A 10,622-nucleotide genomic window follows, 5' to 3' on the forward strand; every position below is an offset into this window, starting at 1 on the left:
CCAGAGCCTGGGCCCTTTTCAGCCAGCATGGTGTAGTGGTTAAGAGCAGTGGACTCTAATCTGGTGAACCAGGTTGGTTTCCCCTCTCCTCCAACTGAAGCCTGCTGGGTGACCTTGGGCTAGTCACAGTTCTCTCTGAACTCTCTCTCAGCCCCACCTACCTCACAAGATGTCTGTTGGGGAGGGGAAGGTGATTGTAAGCCACTTTGAGACTCCTTAAAAGGTAGAGAAAAATCAGGTATAAAAACCAACTCTTCTTCGCTGAGCTCCAGCTCTGTGGAATGGGCTCCCTGAAGATGTGATCTTCAGGAGGCACTGCGAGGCCTTCCCGTTTGCCAGGGCTTTTAAAGGGGTTTGAATGGCAGGCCTCTTTGAAGGGGGGAAAGGAGAGATTGGGGGGTGCTATTTTATTTTGGTTTTAACTGGAAACATTTAAAAACTATTATTGTAAGCCACCTGAAATCACGAGGAAAGGCAGGATATAAATGTTTTAATAGGTAAATGAATAAACACTACCAGGTGTGCACATCTCTAGGATGCAGAAGTGGGCTCAGTTCAATGTTTTTTTGCACATGCATAATGGCCTGAAGACAATGAAGAGAAATGAGCCAAGGGGGGTGGGGGTAGGGGGTTTATATGCAGGGGCATTACAATATATGCTTCTGCCTCTGCACCTGCAGTCAGGATTGTGCAATCTTGGGTCTTTTATGCATGGCTATTTCCCTCGCCGTCACCCATCCGATGATTTCGGGGTTTTGTGTTGATTATGCCTGCCGTTTCTGACTATCAGAGGTCGCATTGCTCTCCCCCTGTGTTTCCATGTGTTTTCAAATTCAAGATAAAATGGGTCTCTGAAAACACGGGCAAAACATGGGAAAACACAGGGGGAGAGCAAGGCGACTTCTGAAGGAAACGGCAAACATAATCCAAACAAGGACCTGAAGTCCTCGGAGGGGTGACCGTGAGGGAAACAGCCATGCGTCAAAGACCTTGAGTGCTGAGTAATCCCTAGATTACTTTTGCCTGGCCTATATCTGCAGCAGAAGGTGAGACCAAAACTTGCAAAATGAATTGTGCCACTTCAGACTGCAGATGGGGAGTCTCACAGTCATAAAGCCGACATTACGATTTAAAAAAAACCCCTTCAAAGTAGAAAACCATCATAGAATTAGAACCTTTCTGCTGGATATGCTAGTTTATTTCTGGCCAGGATTTTTAAAAATGTGTAGGCATGTTGGGAAAAAAAAAGCCTTGTAGCTTATTATAGTCTGCTCTGTCAGCTCAGGATTCTATTTGTAATGTGTCAAACATTCTCAATATGTTTCTCCCTTCCATCAGCTGCGAATTTCCTGATTAAAAATATAAACTGTTAAAAAATCTTTTAAAAATCCTGAGAGGAGTTTTGAGATGGGCATGGTAGTGAAAAGCGGCATCAAGTCATCGCCAACTTATGGGTACCCCATAGGGCAGGGGTGTCAAACATATGGCCTGTAGGCCAGATTCAGCCCCTTGAGAGTTCTTATCCAGCTCATGAGCCAGACTAACAAAGACTACAGTCCACAATAGCCATGCGGATTAGCTTTGGATTTCACACATTAACAGATCACTTCAGGATACAATGGTTCCATATTAACATACCACACCCTCATTAGCACATTATCTTGATACTTACAGGACAATGGTTAGCACATTACCTTTGATATATTTTGCAGGACAATGATTCAGCTCAAACCCAACCTCTTTCAGACTATGTATTACTCTTCCTACACACTTGACACTGAGAGACACTGTCCTTCAGTGTTACTCCTCTGAAGATGCCTGCCACGGCTGCTGGCGAAACGTCAGGAAAGAAAATACCCAGACCACGGTCACACAGCCTGGATAACCTACAAGAACCAATGAACTCTGACAGTGAAAGCCTTCGACAATATTCTATGGAGTTACTTAAGAGTTACTCCAGTTACTGGTGTCACACAAGATTGCACTGCTAGACTTACCCATGCTGTTGAGGCAGAAGAAGAAGAGTTGGTTTTTATACCCCCTTTTCTCTACCTTAAGGAATCTCAAAGTGGTTTACAATCACAATACCTTCCTCCCCCCACAACAAGCACCTTGTGAGGTAGGTGGGGCCGAGAGAGTTCTGAGAGAACCGTGACTGGCCCAAGGTCACCCAGCAGGCTTCATGTGGAGGAGTGGGGAATCAAACCCTGTTCTCCAGATTAGAGTCCACCATTCGAAACCACTATACCACGCTGGTTCTCATGAGGTGTTACATAACAGTGTGTAATAGTCTATTAGAGACAGTCCTTCTCTCATCAGAGAGATAAATGTCAGCATAGATTAAAAAAAAAGGTAGGGGAATAAAAGATGTTAGCAAAATGCTTTTACAGGATTTATAACATCATTGGGAGGACCACTGCTACCCTAAGATGTTTATCCGTGCAATCCAAAATAAAGTTACAGAGTCAATGTCAGTGGATTTAGAAGGGTGTAACTCTGTTTAGGATTACACTGCAAGACTGCAATCCTGTGTATACTTACTCAAGCCTTATGGAACTCAGTAGGGTATGCTTCTGAAGAAACATGCAACACATGAGGCAGTCCATATGGCAAACCGTATTCAGACTACCATGCAAAAAAGCAGGGCAAAGTCTTCCCTCATCCTCTGAGTAGGCAGGATTGGCCCCGTTCTTACTGGCCCTGTTCCAGCCTCTCCAATGGCAGGTGGAAATGAAGCTAATTACACTTCCCCATTGCTCACTGTGCCAAGAAAGAAGCTAATCTCTGGATGTTCGGCTGCTGGAAAAAGCACAAGAGCAGGAACGACTCCAAAATCAAAACACAACTGTCTTCCTTTTGCAAAAGTTGCCGGGAGACTAAAACCAACTGAACCATGAAAACCATCTTATCCAGTCCTCACTGATGACCAGCAGGAAAAAGTTTGGAGACAAATCCTGACATACTTTGGGTCAGCAAGATTTGCCTGGCATTGAATTTGTGTGTATGACACTTCTCAAGATCCAGATGTTGTTGAGGGTTTCCCATCCTTTGTTCTCATCTGTAATAATTCTCTTGGAACTTATATAGATGATGTGGTTGTACATCATCTTCCACCAAGATGGAACTACCTAGACAAAAAAATGCAAGAAAGGACATGATCAATCCAGAGTGAAATTTTCTGAGAAGCAATTACAGCATACAAAGATTTATAGGACAGGAATATAATTATGGGAGATGGAAGTCTTGTGAAGCAACCTTGATTTCATATTTTTATTTTGGTCGATAAACAATAAATTGGAAAATGCCAGGACTTCTGTGCAGCACTTAACAAATTAGAAGTCAATGAGGAACTGGGTAGATTCAGAACGAGGAATGGCAGTAGGCTTTATGTGCCTGGGGTGCTGGACTCGCCCAGACAACCTGCATGAGGATTGTGCCTCTGTCGGTGACATCACCACTCCCCACAGTCACTCACATTGTCCACCTGCCCCCTGAAAGCTTGAAGGACCCTCCCAGCATTAGATGAGACAAATGCCTTTTAAGCATGGGTTGTTCCCATCACATTCACACACACACACATACACACACAACTACTTCAGGGTTTTGTTTTAATTATGCAGAAGTTGCCTCCTCTCCCCTCACATTTCCCCTACATTTTCTGGATGCTGTTTTACACCAAGTTTAAAGTCTGCCTCAATCCCAAATTGAAAGCAGGTCCTGTGCATGCTTGCCACTTCGGGTTTTTGTCCCCACACCCATTCTCACTTCTCCCTCCTACGTGTCTGTCCCCCTCATCCAGCCTGTCCCCTCGAAGCCATTTGTGAGTGCACTAGCGAGAGAATAATGCTGGAATACCATGAGGCTGCTTATTTGGTCAGTTTCACAGTGAGTGTTGGTCAGTTTCAGATCGAACAATTGAGAGAATCCTGAAATAATCCCAAACAACCTATGTGGCTGCTTATTTGGTCAGTGGAGGAGTGGAGAATCAAATCCATTACACCACACAGGGTTTCCCCCCTCCCCCAAGGAAATGGCAAAATACATAAACTCCAACAATTTCTTTTCCCCACTCCCACAGCATAACAAACAAAATGGAACACCAACTTTGCCATCTGCCTTAATCTGAGTAGTGAAGTACCCTTCTCACAACAATACCCAGGCAAGCATGAAACAAAACACCCACAGGTCAACGCCTCAACCAAAACCAAACACACTCAAAGAAAAAATACAAAGGAGAGCTGATGAAAGGGTTAGCGGTTGTCGTAATGTTATGATTTATCTGTGTTTCTTACATTTTGAAATGTCTGGGTTGTAACCGGATATAGGTTGTTGACCTTATAGGTATTGGCATGCATCCAGCCATGCAGTTCCTCTGGCAGAACAGAGTTTCCCCCCCTCCCACTGAAGACCTGGATTTTGCCCCCTCCCCTCAGGCTGTTTCAGAAGGACTCCTGGCCCCCAGGGGAAACAATTCAGGGGTCTCAGTGAGCTGCTTCAGGGGAAAGCAGGAAAGCCCTGCTCCATGAAAGCCACAGATGGCTGCATGCACTCACCAGATGGTTTGGAGTATGAAGAATGCATTTCAGGTTTGACATTCTTCCTGCAGAAGCTAAACACACACTGGCAGGGCAGCAGCTGAACCAAAATAGCAACTTCATTTCATAATGACTTGGGAGTGAATCCCACTGAATTCAGTGGGGTTGATTTCCAAACAAACATGTGCAAGCACACAATGTTTCAGCAGGCGCCTATGCTCAGGTCAGGCACTGCTTTCCAGCACCCTCAATCGTGTGCTTTGTGTACTTGTTTCAACAACCTCTGCCATGCAGTTTGTGTGCCAGAAAGGCTATTATTTTCCTGCAAGGGCAGGCAAAGAAGTCATGGGGGAAGGACTGAATGTCCAGTCAGAGTAGAAGCAACTTCCTAGAAGCTCTGATCTTTAAAAATAACCAATTAATTCAGACAACAGCTGTAGTAGTCTACTAGAATAACTCTGTCCCCACTAATTTTTTTTTTACGGTTGTACTTTTGGTCACCATTTAACTAGATGCCAGTGAAGGCACTTCCTTGCTGAATATATCCAAAGACTTTCCTGTCCCATACTCATTTTACAGGGGAAAATGCAGAAAAGCAATGTGGTTAATAGTAGCACAGTAGATTGATAAAACATGCTCGGGGTGAGCTTTCTCAGTTTATGACTTGCCAAATGCAACCAATCTGGGATTCAGAAAAACTCCTGCTTTGGGAGGGGGGCTGTGTTTCGTTTATGGAATGAGATTAGATTAGGGATGCCAGCCTTCAAGAGGGACCTGGGGATCTCCCGGAATTACAGCTCATCTCCAGGCTAGAGAGATCATTTCCCCTGGAGAAAAGGAATGCTCTGGAGGGCGAACTTTATGGCATTGTACCCCACTGAGCTCCCTGTCCTCCCCAGGCTCCATCCCCAAATCTCCAAGAGTTTCCCAACCTGGATCTGGCAATCATACCTCCAATCCCCAGCAAGTAGCCAGGGGCGACCTGGCAACCTTAGATTAGGACCATCTATCTAGCTCTGTATTGCCTAGTTTAGTTCCCCAGGGACTCAGAAAAAGGTTTATTGCCTTTTTCTGAGACCCTGCACTGAAACCTGCATGCAAAGCGAGTACTTTGCCACATCTCATAGCCATGGTGTCCCAAGTTGCGCAGAACCCATGGGGCTCACTGAACAGCAAAAAGTGATAAGAAGTCGTGGGACATCACATTCACATGCCAGGAAGAGGAGAGCCTATTGATTTTGCTGGTGTCGATACTAGAACTGTGAACAGCAGAACATGACAGCTGGAGACAGGAAACACTAGGTGAACACCAGGAGGTGTACCATAGTAAAGAAGAAGTCAAGGGTGTTAATTTTTTCTACCACCAATGTGTAGTTGTGGTTCCTCTTAGTAGAAGGGATTGTAAGGCTTTTGTTTTGGAACCTAGTTTAGGATTATGGTTGCCAACATCCAGGTGGTGGCTGGAGATCTCCCGCTATTACAAGTGATCTCCAGGTGACAGAGATCAGTCCACCTGAAGAAAATGGCCACTTTGGAAGGTGGACTATATGGCATTATACCCCACTAAAGCCCCTCCTGTCCCCAAACCCCGCCCTCCTCAGGCTCCACCCCCAAATCTTCTGGTATTTTCCAACCCGGAGCTGGCAACCCTATTTAGGACCAACATGGGTACCTGCAATCTATAGTCTAATGAATGTGTTATGTGGTGTAGTGGTTAAGAGTGGTGGTTTGGAGCAGTGGAGTCTGATCTGGAGAACCGGTTTTGATTCCCCTCTCCTGAGTGGCAGAGGCTAATCTGGTGAACTGGGTCGGTTTCTCCACTCCTAAACATGAAGCCAGCTGGGTGACCTTGGGCCAGTCACAGCTCTGTTAGAGCTCTCTCAGCCCCACCTACCTCAGAGAAAGTCAGCATTGCCGTTTCCTGTCCTGTGGTCCCATCCTGCTCTGGTAACAAGTTTATCAGCCCTGCTAGAGATGTCTGTTCACCTGTGGGTATTTAACCACTCCTACCTAATACAGTTCTTAATGTGGAACAGGAACTAAGCAAGGATTTGAATCAAAGTCTCCGTGGCTCAGATCAATCAGAATTGCTATTCATTCTCTGTTTTCACAACAGGAAAAATATGCCTGGGGTCACCAACAACAACATCCTCGCCTTGAAATTCTGTTGAGAATCAAAATAACTCCCTCCTGGTGGATGCCCCCGGCTCAAAGTAGAATCATAGAATCACAGAGTTGGAAGGGGCCATACAGGCTGTCCTGCGACAGACCACGTCCTGGGCGTAGACCCTTCCTCGGGCCTATCGCTCACCTGGTCCTTGGGGGGCGGGCAGAGGGATGGCCCAGGCAAACACGCAGACAGGGAACGGAGGTAACGGTGGTCCCAAAGTCTGACTCCCCGCACAGGGCGTCATTGCGGCTTGAATGGAGGGGGGGCAGGAGAATGATGCCACTCCCCGCCGGCTGCTGGCAGATCACCCCAGCGCCATCTCATGGGGCACTCCTCTCATCTCTACAGGGTGGCAGCCAGGAAGAGGACCTACAGGCGTCCGCGGAGAGATGCGCAGCCCAGAACGCCTTGAGCTCCAAGGGCGGGGTGGGCCGCTGCCCGGAGCTGCGGCGGGAACCACGCCCGACAGCCATCTGAGCTGTGGACGAGCGAGGGCTGGGTGGGAGCGGGGGCGGAGAGACTGCCCGGCAGCCCAATTGGCCCCAGACGGCAGGTGGGGTGCTGAGCCTTGTAGGCTCGGAGGGGGTGGGGCTAAGGGAGGAAACCCTCAAAAGGCTGTGGAGGTAGAGGCCGAGGAGGAAAAAGCTAGGACAGGCTGGCTGTGAGAAGCCCACAATCCTGGTGGACGCAGGCGGGGAAGAGAGCTCCGATTCCCCGGCTGAGTAGTCTGAGGCCGAGGAAACCCCACAGCCCCGAGAGGTGGAAAGGGGGGCGAGTCAGGGGGCATCGACGGTGGGTCCAAGACCCCACGGAGTGGTGGAGAATGCGGGCATAATGGGAGGGGCTAACGCGAAGAAGCCCCTGCCACAGATTCCCGTACCCCCAGGCTGGCGGGCCAGTAAACCAGTGTTACGACCACCTCGGTCGATAGCACCCACTGGGGCCACACCACGACCCATGGAGCCAACGGAGGCAGGAGGAACTAACCCGACCGAACTGGGCCAGATGGGGAAATGGCTGGCTGAGCAACAAAGTAGGATGATGCAAGAGATGATGCAACACCAGCAAGAAGCACAGATGCGTCTCCTTAAGGAGATGTCTCTACAACATCAAGAAGCCCAAGCGGCCCTGATGTGGGACATGTTTAAAGCCTTCGAAGCTGGCCGGGGAACAGCCAGCGGAGCCAACCCCGAGGGCACTCTTGGGCGGATGCCTCCTGTTCCCTTGGTTAAATTAGGAGCCAAAGATGACATTGACGGCTATTTAGATGCTTTCGAGCATACAGCGGAGGCTTCCGGGTGGCCCAAAGAAAGATGGGCTTTCATCATTGGGCCTCAATTGACGGGGCCCGCCCAAGCTGCCTTGCGGGCCATGTCCAAGACAGATAGTGCTAACTACGATCGGCTGAAGGCCGCCGTCTTGGAGAGGTATATGATCTCGGAGGAGACCTACTGGCTGCGGTTTCCAAACATGATTTGGAAAAAAGGTGAACCTCCGAGGGCCTTCGTTACTGCCCTGACAGCCAGCTGAGCTGCGGACAAGCGAGGGCTGGGTGGGGTCGGGGTTGGAGAGACTGCCCGGCAGCCCGATTGGCCCCAGTTGGCAGGTGGGGTGCTGAGCCTTGTAGGCTCGGAGGGGGTGGGGCTAAGGGAGGAAACCCTCAAAAGGCTGTGGAGGTAGAGGCCGAGGAGGAAAAAGCTAGGACGGGCTGGCTGTGAGAAGCCCACAATCCTGGCGGACTCAGGCGGGGAAGAGAGCTCCGATTCCCCAGCTGAGTGGGCTGAGGCCGAGGAAACCTTCGTACATGCACTCACACAACAACAACAAATGTCCATGCTTAAAATTTGGTGTGTACCAGTGTTCACAATATCTCTAAGAAGCACCTGCGTGGTTTCTCAAATATATTTTCCAAATGATTTGTATGGTTTTGTCAAGCATTTACTGTTCAGCTGAGGCCCCTTAAAACTTGAGTTGCATACTTTATTTTCACTTCTGGGTTGCCTGTTGGCTATAAGAATTTCCCAAGAGGATGTAAAGGATTCTGGGACATATACAAAGATGTACAAAATTTGGGCAGGACACTGATCAGTAATGCTGGACTTTTTGGTCATCACTTTTAGACAGAGACTATGTCCTAGAACAGGGTCACCCGTGGGTGGCATGGCACCCGGTGACACCTTTCCTGGTGCCCTCCACGGTTCAGCGTGAAAAACTGGGGGGGGGAAAGGTGGGGCACTTCAGCCTGGAAAGCGCTGCTAATTACCAAGCATAAACTGCCTATGTTTTAAGTACGTTCAACTTATCCGTATGGAAGTAAATCTGAGTTTTATTTAACCGTTCTGTGAGGAACTGAGTTTATTACTCCACAAGTCTACTGATCCTAACATATTCAGTAAACCATAGTCTCTCTACTAAATTTCGCTGTTTAACTCTTCCTGGGATTCTGTAAAGAAAAGAAAAAAAGACTTTCACAAGTTCTATCTCATATTCAAACGAATATTGGTTTTTCTAAAAAGATCCCAGGCCAGAGAAACAAATCTTTCTCTTCCTCAGAATCCAGACTAAGTTTCCTACTGATGGAAGGCACATCCTTCAGTAGAACAGAACTTTCTTATCTCACCCCCTCTTTCTGCAGCCCACTGATCACAAAATGCTGCTCGGGGGACCCTCAGAAATGGTATGAGGGGCAAACTGGAGGTCTGCAGCAGGATGGGGGAACTGATGGAAATTACAGCTCCCTTTCTGTTGGTGAAAAATACAGTCTTGTAGTTTTGAAAACCACTTGGAGGTCCAAACAACTCCAAGGCTGACCTTTGCAGCATCCTCAGTGAAAGTTCTGTGGGCTGAGCGAGGCTATAAGGCCAACCTGTTTCCTAGCAAACGCTTCTTCCACCCCTGTAACCCTGCTACTTGTCTAAAAGAGGGCATTTTAAATTGCAAATACATACTGGGATTGAAAATATGGTCTCCTCTGTAATACGCTGTCATTGATCTTTAATCTGCAGCGACGGTTTCTGGAGGGTTATTCCACAATTGGCAATCTCCATCTGGAATGTGTGGCTGCAGGGGAAACGAATGAATGAGCACCCGTGTTGTTCTTTTCTCCCCATGAAAAGCCTGAAATTGCTTTGTGTAAATGTGTGGAAAATGCTGATATTTTGTTTCTATAAATATCTCGCCTCCCGCATGCCATATTTCATTTGCGCCGTTTCCTAGGAGTGTTTTGGCTTCTTATCACGGGGACTCAGAGTGTGGAATACAAATGAGCTTCCCCCACCCACCCCTAAGAGTTTACCTGGCAACCAAGCTCTGGAACAAGGAGGAAGGCTGTGCGTCCGCTGAGTGAAATGAACTATCGACTGAATCAAATTTCACGGAAACACTTGAGACGAGAAAACATACAGTTCTGGTATCAACAGTTAAGATTATGTTTGGGCACTGCTTTCTGTGCACCGGCAGACCTGCGAGCGAGGTCTGCCTCTGCCACAATGACTTCCCCAAGTGGCGCTGTGAATGGAGATCCCATTTAATTATGACAGAGCGAATTAGTCCGAGGGTGAGGCCAGACATACCACGGAACTGGAGCAGGCGGAAGGAGCTTGGTTGTGGAGGGAGCATTGGTTCCCCCAGCCCCTACAGGTCTGTGCATTGTCTGAGTGAGGGGCTGGGCTAACCAACCTGGTGATATCTCTGCGAGCGAGAGAGAAGACCTGGGACGGGAAACGCTCACGGCTCTCTTTATGTTTTAAAAGAGGCAAGAAGGGTAGCAGGGGACATGTGACTGCCTGACCTACTTGTAGGGTTGCCAGCTCCAGGTTGGCACGTGTGTGACCGGCATATGTGTGACTCTCCAACCACACATGGTAAGAGAGGTCAAATAGGGCTTCAACAACATTCCATATCATGTCAAAAGGAAA

This window comes from Euleptes europaea, chromosome 9, assembly GCF_029931775.1.
Source record: "Euleptes europaea isolate rEulEur1 chromosome 9, rEulEur1.hap1, whole genome shotgun sequence".
NCBI lineage: Eukaryota > Metazoa > Chordata > Lepidosauria > Squamata > Sphaerodactylidae > Euleptes > Euleptes europaea.